Source organism: Columba livia, chromosome 3 (genome assembly GCF_036013475.1).
Source record: "Columba livia isolate bColLiv1 breed racing homer chromosome 3, bColLiv1.pat.W.v2, whole genome shotgun sequence".
NCBI classification, from domain to species: Eukaryota; Metazoa; Chordata; class Aves; order Columbiformes; family Columbidae; genus Columba; species Columba livia.
In genome coordinates, this window is record NC_088604.1 from 116,437,242 (window position 1) to 116,449,673 (window position 12,432).

Genomic DNA, 12,432 nt, shown 5'->3' on the forward strand with positions numbered 1-12,432 from the left:
TGTACATATAACTCTTAGAGATTGCCAGCAGATTCCAGGTCTTGAAAACTAAGAGCTCGTGAGAATATAAACGAATATACTTTTAAACTCAACAGGAAGTCAAAGCAGATGTGGTTTTGAAAGAAGAAGAGAAGAAAAGCAGCAAAATGCCAGAAAATAGAACTCCCTGAAGCACAGCAGCTCTATCTCCAGTTCAGGAAAGCATCCCTATTCAGGAAAGGTGTTTATGCACACAATTACATGTTCTCCATGAAGAGAATGGATTTCAGCGTGTGTTTAAGTGATGCCAGAGAAAAAGAAATGTGTTTGAAGACATTTAGAGAATATTCCTGGATTCATGGAATGCAATGGTAACAAAGCTTAAAAGGACTTTTGAGGAGGATTTTTAGTATGGGCCCACTTGTTTTTTAAATACCTCCTTCCCCCTCAAAAAATAAAAACAGTATAAATTAAGTATCAATTAAATTCCTACTAACTTCCTTGTGACTTGTTAACTGACAAATATTTCCAAGTTAAACATTGATTTTCCTTTGCCTCCTTTCATTCCTGTCTTGAGCAATCTCTCGGATTGTGGGATTGCAAAAGGAGTACACACATACATCACTCATTTCAGGTTTCGCGGACTTCGGAATCATCAGGTGTTTATACAGTAAACCTACAAGAGCCGAGTCAGACTACATCTTTGGAGAGGGCTATTGCTTTGAAACTGAAGAATTAATAGTTAAAGATAGCAGAGGTGCGATCTGGTCCACTATCTGGCAGGAAATAGTTTTGCAGAGATAACTGAGTGGAATTCCATGGCATGTAAAATACATATGGTCATATTAGATAGTCTTGAGCTTCCTTCTCATCTAAAATCCATTAATTTAGTTATGTTTCCTTGGTAAATGAAAGAGTAACTTTTGACGAGATGCAGATATATTTGCATCTTCAGTGAATTTCTGTTGTATGTCTTGAACGCAATATTGTCCCAACTTTGGACTAACTTCACTGTGATTTTACTGCTTTCTGTTTATGAAAGTAATCACAAAAATGAATAAAATAAGCATAACATCCTATGAAAAATATTTTAAAGGTAAAATGTCAGTGGAGTAGACAAAGCCCAGAACAACAATCCCCTGAATTTTGGGTCTGCTTTGCTACTTGCTCCCAAGAGCCGAATTACTTGCTTCATTTTTTCTGCCTCTTTTTTTTTTTTCTTAAAAGTAAGAGAAAAGTTGCCTGCTTGCTTTTCTCTCGAACATATTGTAAAAATTAATTTATTTTTGTGCTTGCTTGGATAATTTAGTTTACTCAAATTTAGTAAGGCCCTCATCCAGCAAAGCTCCTAAGCGTATACTCCACAAACAATCGTACAGGCTTCTGTCAGAAGACACTACCTTGAACCTGACCTTCAGAACTGTGATTCTTTGTCTTGTTTTCTGTGCTCTCACTGAACTTTTCCAGTACATCTTGTTAGAATGGATTTCCCCTTCTACACTTGCAATGGGACTATATCCAAGAGTGAACGTGCCCTCCAGCCTGGCTTCTTTGGACACAGCGGAGACTGCACCAATCAATGCAAGGAAGAGAAAACCTTGTTGGAGAGAGACGTAAGGGAGACGAATGGGGCTTTATGTTTCTTCTGCAATTAAAAGAATAATGATATAGAAGGGCAAAAGATTTGAGATACTACTCTGGCTTGTTCAGGTTTAGGCAGGGGTCACCTACCTTAATTTCTAAGGAAAAAAGCAAAAAGGAGCCCAGAGGCCATTCACCATAAGGAATACACACACCCCAGAGTTTAAGCGCCTAAACGGCACATTTGAGACTCACGGAAACTGTACCTTCAGTGGGCTCCGACATCTGTCAGTCAGACTCTCATTAACAAATCAGGCTCCAGCACTAAGTGATGTTGCAATTAGAACTGAAGGAGGCCGCTGGTTACTCCCTTTATTTGGAGTAACTTCCGAGAATTGTAAAATAATAGGAATAAAGCGAACAAAGAAACACAATATGCATGGAAGAAAGAGAATTTTAAAATCCCGTCAAAGTCCTTAAGAATAACAGCATAGAGATAAGGGACGTTTAAGCAGTAACTTTCTTTCCTAGCCAACAGGAACATGGTCTACTTTCAGGTAATGGCTGATTCTCGAGCCATAGATGATTTATCTGGTTTAGTTAATCCAGGTAGGGGAGGCAGACTATTAAATGTGCAGGAGTACCACACTGAAACAGTAGAGAAAAAAAGATGGAAGTATTCTGTTACTAATTGATAGCTGAAAACACAAGCTGGTATGAGGGTCAAGTTGATATTAGAGTGTAGGGGCAGGGGGAAAGAGAGAGAAATATTGTTAAAAGGTTTAGGAATAACCCAACTAGAACTTTCCAAGAAAAGGAAGCCACTCTACCCAAACTGAAACTCAGGGGGCAGTTCTGACAGATATGAGAGACAACACACAGAAAAAAAGAGACCTGTGGCGAAAATATCACTGTCTGCAAAAACAAGACATAGTCTGTGAATAAGAGAAGCCAAGACAACATCTGGTATTTGGAAGAAGATACTGGAACTGCAATGGCTCACATCATTTTGGCATTTGCAAACTCTTGAAGGGAGGTACTGGAGAATTTCCAATACAAAGTCAACGGTCACTGCACAACTAGTTCAGAGAAGGTTGTAGGGCATTAGATAGTGCTGCAGAGAATCATCTGACTGCTGAGAAAATGGAATGTTTCATTCCAGTTGGACACAAGCATGCAAGACAGTTTGATCACAGAGAAAGCAATATTTGTGCTACCTTGTCAATATTAGTGACGACCATAGGAAACAACCAACAAAAAAAGCAAAACTCTTCACTAAGGACGCATAAACTAAGCATTGAGGTAGAGAAACTAGAGCGATATATTGTGTAGCAGTACCAAGAGAAAGTATATGGTGTGGTAAAAAACATGTTCCTGGGTCTTCTTAAGAGTGTACATTCACTGCGGGATTATGGGAGAGAAACGAATGTAGAATTTGATGTAAACTTCCAGGGGCAAGCAACTTCTCTGAGCACACAGAACTCAGAAAGCCCAAGCATGAGATATTTTACACTCCTGGTTAAGTGTCCCTAGAAACTACTAGAATATTTGAATAAAATGATTGTTTGAGAATAAGCAGAAAAGCCAAGAGTCAGCTCAATCATCAGTTCAGATTAAGGGAAAAAAGAGTTCTTCAGCTGTGCATTGGCACCTCCATTCTCCCCCAATCAAAAATAAAAAAGGTGAAACTTTCAGACGTGCTCACTCAAGCAGTTGAAGAGGTCAGATGCAGAGATTCATTGGGAGACCAGCAGTCAATAATGCTCAGTGTAACCATCCCATACTGATCTGAGAGGATGACAACAGAGAACAGACCCAAAGGCAAATCACAGTCAGGAATGGGAGAAACTGAAGGAACCAGTTAGAGATGCCAGACTCAAGGTGTGATTGCAAATCTGAACCTGAGTTCCCTTGGAAATTTCTAGTGTGGGTACCAGCAGAGCCTTGACAGATGGGATGCTGAGGTTTCTAAAGACTCAGCTCGCTGTAGTGGCACAGAGCATCCTGAACACTGAATGACTAGTAAGTTAATAGATATTCAGATTACATAAAAGGCTGTATTAGGTGAATGTTCTGTGGGAAACTATCTTTAACATAATTTATTATGAGCAAGTTGGAATTTCATATGCCACACGGTATCATATTAAGTAAAGCTGGGGCTGTCAGACACCTTGGTTCCAAGGACTGGATGATACTCTCACTTTTTCATGTGTCTCAGCCATGACAGTGCTCTGCCAAAACTTGCAAGGTTGTACCTATATCAAGTTCATGGTGAATGAGGTAAGGCTCTGCTCACTCTGATGTAATCTGAAATAAATGGGATGGACAAGTGATCAGATTAAAGAAGTGGGTCAGATCTGCCGCTGGCGCCGCTCCACTGACGTCAATGGAACTAAGCTGCTTTACACCAGCGGAGAATCCGGCCTGGAGGTTTCAATGTATTTAGACAAAATAAATGAAAATGCACATAAAAAGCTCCTCTTGGAAGATCCCAAGTCCACACCCCACATTCCTAAATAGAGTGAATAAATTACAAGAAAGCAGTTACTGTAGACATCACTCATTACAAGTCAACAATGACTAGAATAAAGGTCAGGTCACCCTAAATCTTTAATTGTTCCGTACAGTCCTGAGTGAGAAAGAAACTGTAACTCACCACAAAATCACCTTAACTCTGACCCAAAACAAATATCTTAGCAGTAACCGTTCCTGGAATGAACAGGTGCTGTCCTTTGCCTCATGAAACATTAACTTCAATCCAAATCAGGCAACTGAGGCTACAAAATAAAGTTTAGCTTCTGCCCAGAAATGGGTCATACTTCTAGTGCTGGAGAAAAGCAATATTTGTGGTCTACACACAGGAACACAAACACTACCTGAAAACAAACCTACATGCATAGATAAACATTCAGGTGTTCCTCAAACTTCACATCCTTCTCCTAACTCTAATACAATTTCCTTTGGAAAATATCTTTATAATCGCTGTTCTTCTAAATAATACTTTGAAAATATTACAGTCAGGCAAAATGTGTGCATTGTAATACTTTGTAACTTTGTCCCATTTAGCTGTTGATAGTGTAAAACAGCCATAAGAAATGGAAAATCAGGCTTATTATAATGAAATTGTAAATCATACACATATCTTTGCATATAGGAAAAATAGGTCATATCCTCAAATTGCTGGAAATCAGTGTAGCCCAGCACAAATTCCATAGCTTTGCCACTTACACCAAGTAAGTGCCTGCTTTGTCACATTTATCATTCCAAAAAATAAAACATACCCTCAGCTATTTAAGAATAATGATCTAGAGGTGGAATTTCAGGCAAGTTTATATATACTTCTTTTCACAAATGACACCAAGGTGTATGTATTTCATACAAAAGCTCTGTAATCTCTGTTTCCAGTTTACTTCAACCTTAGCAATTCCTAGGTGCTTCTGTTCACAGCATCGACTTGAAGCAGCGATACTTCTGCTGAGGCCTAGAAGAAAGTTGGAGACTTTTATGATGTTTTAAAAATCCATCAGAAATCATGCATTCAAGAAGCAGTCAAATTGTCTTGTGAGACATACAAAATCAGTCTGGCATTTCCAAAGTCTCCACTGCTTGTGTTTGCCACAATAAACTTAGGTGTGTTTCACATATACAAACTCCCTCAACAGATATTTGCAAAGTAAATATATTCATTTATATTTATATTGTTGTTGGATTTTTTTTTTCCTTCCCAGAGAAATAACTATTTTCCACTTCTACACTTCAGCCTCAGTTTCGAGCCTTACTGATTCCAGCTTTCTGCTGTCTTGGGACTTGGTCTACACTTGCTTTGTGCTACAGAGAGAATGAGTAACAGTGCAGACCTGGGAAGGCTGACTTGCTAGACTGACCTTTCCTCCTCTACACACCATTATTGAAGGCTTCTTTCCTGCTTTGTGTTTGTGCACTAGAAACCCTCCTCTCCAAACATCCACCCTGGGTAGTTGTATGTAGAATAAGCCTTGTGTTGAAACTACGCTGCCAGCATTCCTAAAATGCTACAGCTAAGCACAGAATTTGACCTATAGCACACTGGAAGAAAAGTTCAAACACAAAATGAGATATCCATTCCACAATCTGAATTCCAATAAGCAATTTCCTTTTCCCAGTGTACCACAGATTCTCATCAGATAGGCAATAACAGGCAGAAATCTTGCCAGTTTTTATTTTACTTTATTTTATTTTTTAATAACCCAGAATATTTCTTCAAGCAAATGTACAGATTTCAGGCTTCTCTTTGATCAGTCTTTGCAACAATGACTCCGGGCCTGTGCCTAGGTATGATTCCTCAGTCCCAACACATACAATGGAAGTGCCCTAGCCCACAGAAAGCCTTCTCATTAAAGCTCTAATCTGTTCCACTACATTCTTGCAAGACAGAATTATCCAGCTTTAAAGCATGCCTCAATAGTGAGCTGTAATAAGACTGATAGAAACAGCTTAAGTAATTGGATTGCTATATGGTATTGAATGTCTGACAACAAAAGATATCAATCTCTATTCTACTACTGAATCTTTGTTCCAGCAATGAATTCATTTAGTAATGCACTTGGAGGCTTGCAGTCCCTGCAGGAGAAATAACAGACTGCGGACACAAAAGCAGAGCCATCTGATGAGCACAGAAAAAGCGACTGTGCCATTCCAAGAAGTTAATTACAGTGAACAAAAGCACAAGACTATGACTTGTTGACTATTACCATAATCACATTACTATAGTCTCCTTTTATTCCCAGCAGCAGAGGGTCTATTCTTTCTTTCCATGTGGCACTGTGCATCATATTTGTGTTCTGTCACCTGAAATGTATTGTAGAACAGACCTCCCTCTGAAGATAGCTGTAAACGTCACACTTCTGCTCTGGTGCTGTTTCTTTTATGATTTATTCTTTCAAGGCTGATTTACAAATATTGTAAGTATATTACTTTTCTTTTTTTTTTTAACTTTGACCAAATACAACAGTTCCCAAAACTTTCTGCAAATGAAAATTTGGAAGAATGACTCTCTATGAAAGCTTGTGCTTATGACATATGATACTTCTATGATTTATGTATGTTATTGTAACTCAGACACAATAAAATGGTTCATGACATGCTGTTTACGCCCACATCTCTTTTGGAGCTAAACATATCCCACACGTGCATATATTTCACAATGTTTTAAATCCTTATAGTTACTCCTGATTTACTCCACAGTAAGGTCCCTTCTAATAATGTGACAAATATTTTGCTTCAGAAAAAAACAAGTTCTAAGACCTTTAAAATGGATTACTTGATGGAAATAGAACTGGGACCCAGCGTTTTCATATCTATTAGACATAGTAATGTAACAGGGGGCTTGAACACACAGAATCGAGGGAGCTGGATGGCATCTGCATCTGAGAAAACCCTTAGCTTTCAATTCCATATGCCAGGGGACAATTTTTTAACTGGTGTACATCAGCCTAGCACAAAGTTAATGTATCTGGTTCAAATAACACCACACATTTCATACAAAATACAACCAAAATAAAATGTAGCTAGATCTCTTCTTCAAAGTAGCTTAAATGGCACAGTGAATTAGTTGCCAACCACTTAGAATTATTCAAATGGTGCTGTGCCAAAAGCTGTATGAATTCATTTTTTCAACACTATGATCAGCTTCAGTAGAGGAACTTCCCAGCGTGGAGGACAGGGAGAAATGGGATTGTCTGCACTGGAAAAGAGTAGAGCGGTGTCCATTTCCCCAAGAAAGCTCCAGAAATAAGATCCCCAGGTACTCTCCAAAAAAAGAGAGAAATGAGCACGAAGATTGGACAATATCAAGATCACCAGCCTTCTCTGGGTGTTCAGTCAGTGGCCAGGAAGAAAATGCGTAACTAGCAGGAACCTGCCTGTAATCAATCATGCATTCATAGTTTCTGTGCAAAGGGCCCAATATCTCTACTATTTAACTTCACATAAGGATCAGAAATTAGCTGACCATCACTTTTTCACTAACCAGCCAGGGTACCAAGACTGAATTGCCAAGTGCTAACCGAATGATCAAGTCTCAAAAGAAGCTCTAGTCTAGCCAAACCCCACCTCACCCATGGCTGGTCACAAAACACCTTAGCGAGTCACTGCAGGTCCCCATCCTGCCTCTGCGGTGAACCATCTCCGTCACAGTGCAGCTCCCAAATGATGGACAGGGAGGTTCAGTGAAGCAGGGTTCTCCATAGCTCAGCTGACCAGTGTAATTTCTACTTTGCTAGAATGCACCTCACGCAAACCGATCCTTTTCACACTGCAAAAAAAATCCCTTGTGGACAAGCCAAACCCTGAAAAATTTCCACCAAAGCGGGAACATGCTATTGAACGAGAAACTCCCCAGCAGAGCCCACGGGAGCCCACTGGACGACCACAGGGCGGTCTGTTAAAAATCACCCACCATTGCCTGGAATTGTGCTCTGTGGTACAGTCTGACACACCACAGCACATTTCCTGTCATACGCAACCTATATTCCAGCAACAGCCCATCAACACAAAAAAAAGAACCCAACCAAAATACCCATGTATGCTGAAGTATTTCTCCCCTCCAGAATGGCAATGCACTACAGAGCACCGGCCACAGAACCCAGCGTTCAGACAGGGAAACTGAGGCACCAAATGGCAGTGTGGCTTATTGGTTAGTTAAGCCTGGAGAGGACTGTGGGGTCTCTGCTCACCAGGCCTCCCCTCTTTCAGCTGTGAATTTAGGAATCCCCCTCCAAAAAAAAAGGTTTGTTTGAATTGTGACAGCTTCTAAATTCAGGCCTCACTTTTTAATAGCAGCGCTGCTGGTTTGGAAACACTAAGCAGTATAGACACTTGCCTATGTAATGATTAAAATCAGCAGTGCTGTAGGCTCTCTTAAAACTTGCTGAAGATTTATTCTTTAAACAAGAGAATGATTTATTTCAACAATTATCTTCAGGCGGATTAAATTATGTGCTTTCAGGGCTCTTATTCACCACAAAATTAAGAACACTGGGTGCCAGCCATGGAAGCCCCATGATCCTTTGAGACTCGGCACTGACAGAGATTCATCCCGACCCAGGAGAAAGAGCTGTCTCTTTCCCATGGCCACAAAATGCCATCCCTGACCTTCCGCTTGGCTCCACCATTTGCACAAATCCTTTGGCTTCCCCCTCCTTGACCTCCTGCAAGTTGCAATGGACATATAAGGCACATGGCTTCCCAGGACCACACTCGGCATGCTATGGGTCGCTGTCACGACAGAAGAGTTAGGCTCTGGAAGGATTGATTACAAGCCAGATGCCCCAAAGCAGTATCATTTCCTAAGAGTATCTCTTTTAAAATGCTCTGAAAGACCAAAGATTTTTCAAGAAAGCCGTAGCTTTCAGTGAGAGAGGAGACTCCACCAGGAACATAGAAAGCATTTTTTTTTAAGAATAAAACTTAAGAAAGTTTTTCCTGCATCTTACGAAGGAGGACTTCAGCTACCGGTCCAAGAGTATATTTATCATCATGTAAGGCTCCTTTTTGGTTTTGATGAATCAGGCTAAAAGTTGAGAGGGAGGACAGGTGTTGGTGAAGTCTTGCTGACAATCTCTTCACCTCCAGGAACTTCAAATCCAAACTAAAGTAAAGGGATTCTTGCATCCAGCAAAGCTTTGGAAGAATGACTCATGCCTTTCCCCATTGCCAGAACCCAGATCTCTGTTTCATACAGAAGAACCCTCAAATGTTGATTTTCCTTTTCCCTTCCCACTCCATTATTTCTCTTTCCCTTGATTTCACCTTTTGCTCCCTTTATGGTTTTACAGCTTTGACTCAGTAAACAAAAGTCAGTTGTTCTGTGTGTGCTGGACTTGTTCCTGTACTTTTCACCACAGACCGAGATCACTTGAAATGAGCCATTCACACTGCCTAATGCCCAGTGTCAGCAGCAAGACACTCTGAAATACGGAGAGTAAAAGCCTTTCTAAAACACTTACTCCAGAATTAAAGATACCCAACTGTACAGGAAACATTAAAATTTTAACATTATCATCATGTAGAAGACCACAGGCCCTGAACCAACAGATTTGCAGCACCACCAGGCTATGAGCCACTATTGACTTTTAGGAAAGATCATCCTCAGTGCTGAAGCTCTCCTGTAATTTAAATACCTTTATTTTCACTCAGTTGTAATTACTAAGTATTAGCAGCAGAGCGTGTCTACCTGGCTCATCCAAGCCATCGTTTTCTTAGCAACAAAATTCATTATACTCCTACATCAATTGTCCAAAGCCTAAAAAAATATATGAGCCTCAGATGAGATAAGTGTTGTAAAATCTTGTCTAGACAGTTGTTTATAATATATAAGCATTTAGTATAAATTTTATTCCTTTCCTGTTACAATAGTGTTGCTACGTATGTTCCTTGTCTGAAATACTGAATGCACAGGATGGAGAGAACTGAAAAAAAGAAGGGTCCAGAGACTGGCAAATGAAGTGCTTAGAAGTATAAAGTAATATCTGGAAAAAATAGGCTGAAAACACCAGGATTACCCTTGTTAGTTGAAAATGAGATGAGAGTTACAAAACAGATCAAACATACGGAAAGTGAGGCATGTCCTCTTCAGCCTCTCCCGTAACAAAACACAGAGGTTCTGCCAACAAAGTAGAAAGATATTTAAATGTGATTTAAGAAAAGTCTCAATATGAATAATTACTCCATGGAACTCTCTGCCAGAAGAACAACTGGGAAATCAAAAAATGCTGCATTTCACAATGAATTAGTGTTATTTATGACAAGATATGACAAGGTGGTTATAAAGCACTGTGATTCTGATCCAAGCTACTGACTAAAGGCTCAGGATATTTTTTTTTCCTTTAGGCAAATAATTAATTGCTTTCTAATTTCCTTGTCTCTTGTACTGACCAATATTGACAAACGTTATCACACTGGATATCTTATCTGGTATGACAGTGTTTGCGCTTCCCTATTGCTTTCCTTCTTATGTAACTGACTTCTCTATAATATAGCAATACAGTCCCTTTCAGGCTCAGAGTTAATAGAAATCTCTTGAAAGAAGGAGTTTAATTGTGAAAGTGCTGCTTATATGAACATTATCTGATTATAGCTTTTTGTTGACAAAACACCAGAGACTATTTTGAATGAGAACATAATTCTTGTGCTAACATACATAAGCATAACAGACACTGTGAAGGAACCACAGTGTAATAAAAGTAATAGCTATATTAATGGTTATGTAAAAGCAGGAATTTCTAATGTTTAAGGATCTTCTTTATAGGATTTTGATCTTTTGGAAGTTTGGGGGCAATTGTTTATTTATTTTTTAAAAAAAACTTGAATTATAGACTAATCACTTTTAAAAGTTATCAAATATTGAATCATGTTTTAGAAAGCCGTGTCCTGGTGAAAAATGTGTAAAATAAAAACCCCAGAGGTCCTTTCAGATCAGTTTTCAAGCTATGTTTATCAACACTGGTTGAGTCATCAGAATGAAAGACCAGCCTTGTAGTCAATCCATGGGATATTTCAGCAAAAGAACCTCAGACAATTGACATCTTCAGTTTCACATTCAAGTATATATTTCATTTCCTACCTGGGTTGTTTTTTTGTGTAAGGTATGGGCTAAATGCTTATTCCTAAGCAGGCTTTCTTATATACTTTAACTCACATTAGGTCTCTATGCTATTGTTCTGTCCCGACTACTTAAACTCAGTTTTATGGACTGGGGATTGTCTCTTGATTGATATAATTGATCTCTGACATCAGTTATCAGTGCTAAGCATGACCATCACAGCCATACTGGAAGCTGTCTCACAGGAATCAGCCTTTATCTCTGTACAAGGCCTTCACCAAGCAATCTGTTGTCCTTAAAAAAATTCCAATTAAAATATTATTTCCATATATCTGAGGCCAGCTAAACACAGTGGGACAGTATAAAAACTCCAAGACTCAACTAGAGATTTTCTGGCGACTTTTAAATGCTCTGTATAAAATCACTCAGAAGTTGTTTAGCCTGCTTTAGGGCTGGTCTACTTCACGCCTTTCATCAAGATCTCTTCAACCTTTCTCTCATCAACGAAATTCCTTCTCTGCAAGTCCAGCATCTTCTCCTCTGGTGACCAGGATCACACAGTCAGCCCCTGGATGCAGAGTGCTGACTGAATTTCAGATTTGCTGCCCATATGTCTACCAAGAACAAAGGAGGTCACAAATGTAAATTTCTTCTGTACCTGGAAGGCATCACCTTGGGAATAGATTTTGCAAAAATCCTCCTTTAGCAGCAAGTTTCCCTTAGCAAAGCTAGCTTTGGCTTGGCGATAATCCTCTTTTAACAAAATCCCTCCACATTTTTTGCAACCTGAAGTCACAAAAATAAAGACCACATTTGAACAGAAAAACAGAAGTCACTGTATAGACACACTCTTTTCAGAACACCAGCTTTATCTTGCCAGTTCAGGTCTGACAGCTTTGCATTTTGTCACTTGATGTGGGTAGGCTGAAACAACCTAAAACCAAGCCATGCACAAACTTCTGTAGAGCAACAAATCTTCCCAATCACTTGCCATCAATGCCTGCAGTGCACTCACCCTGCCTACCGAGTTCCATAAGCACTCTTCCTAAGGGAAACATCCTGCTTAGAATCACAGCGTAGTGAACTGTCAAGTCTTATTTCCCTTCTTAATGGGTTAGCAAACGGGCTGACATTTTTTTTTACAAGCATCTAACTTGTGAATTGATAGTGTTTACTCTCAGCTATTATTTTTAAGGGAGCTTACTCTGGCCACAGTACAAACATCCCTTTTGCTGCAGGCTGCCCCTTTGTCTAACAATCTGATACATGGAACCTATTGACTGGTCTGATGC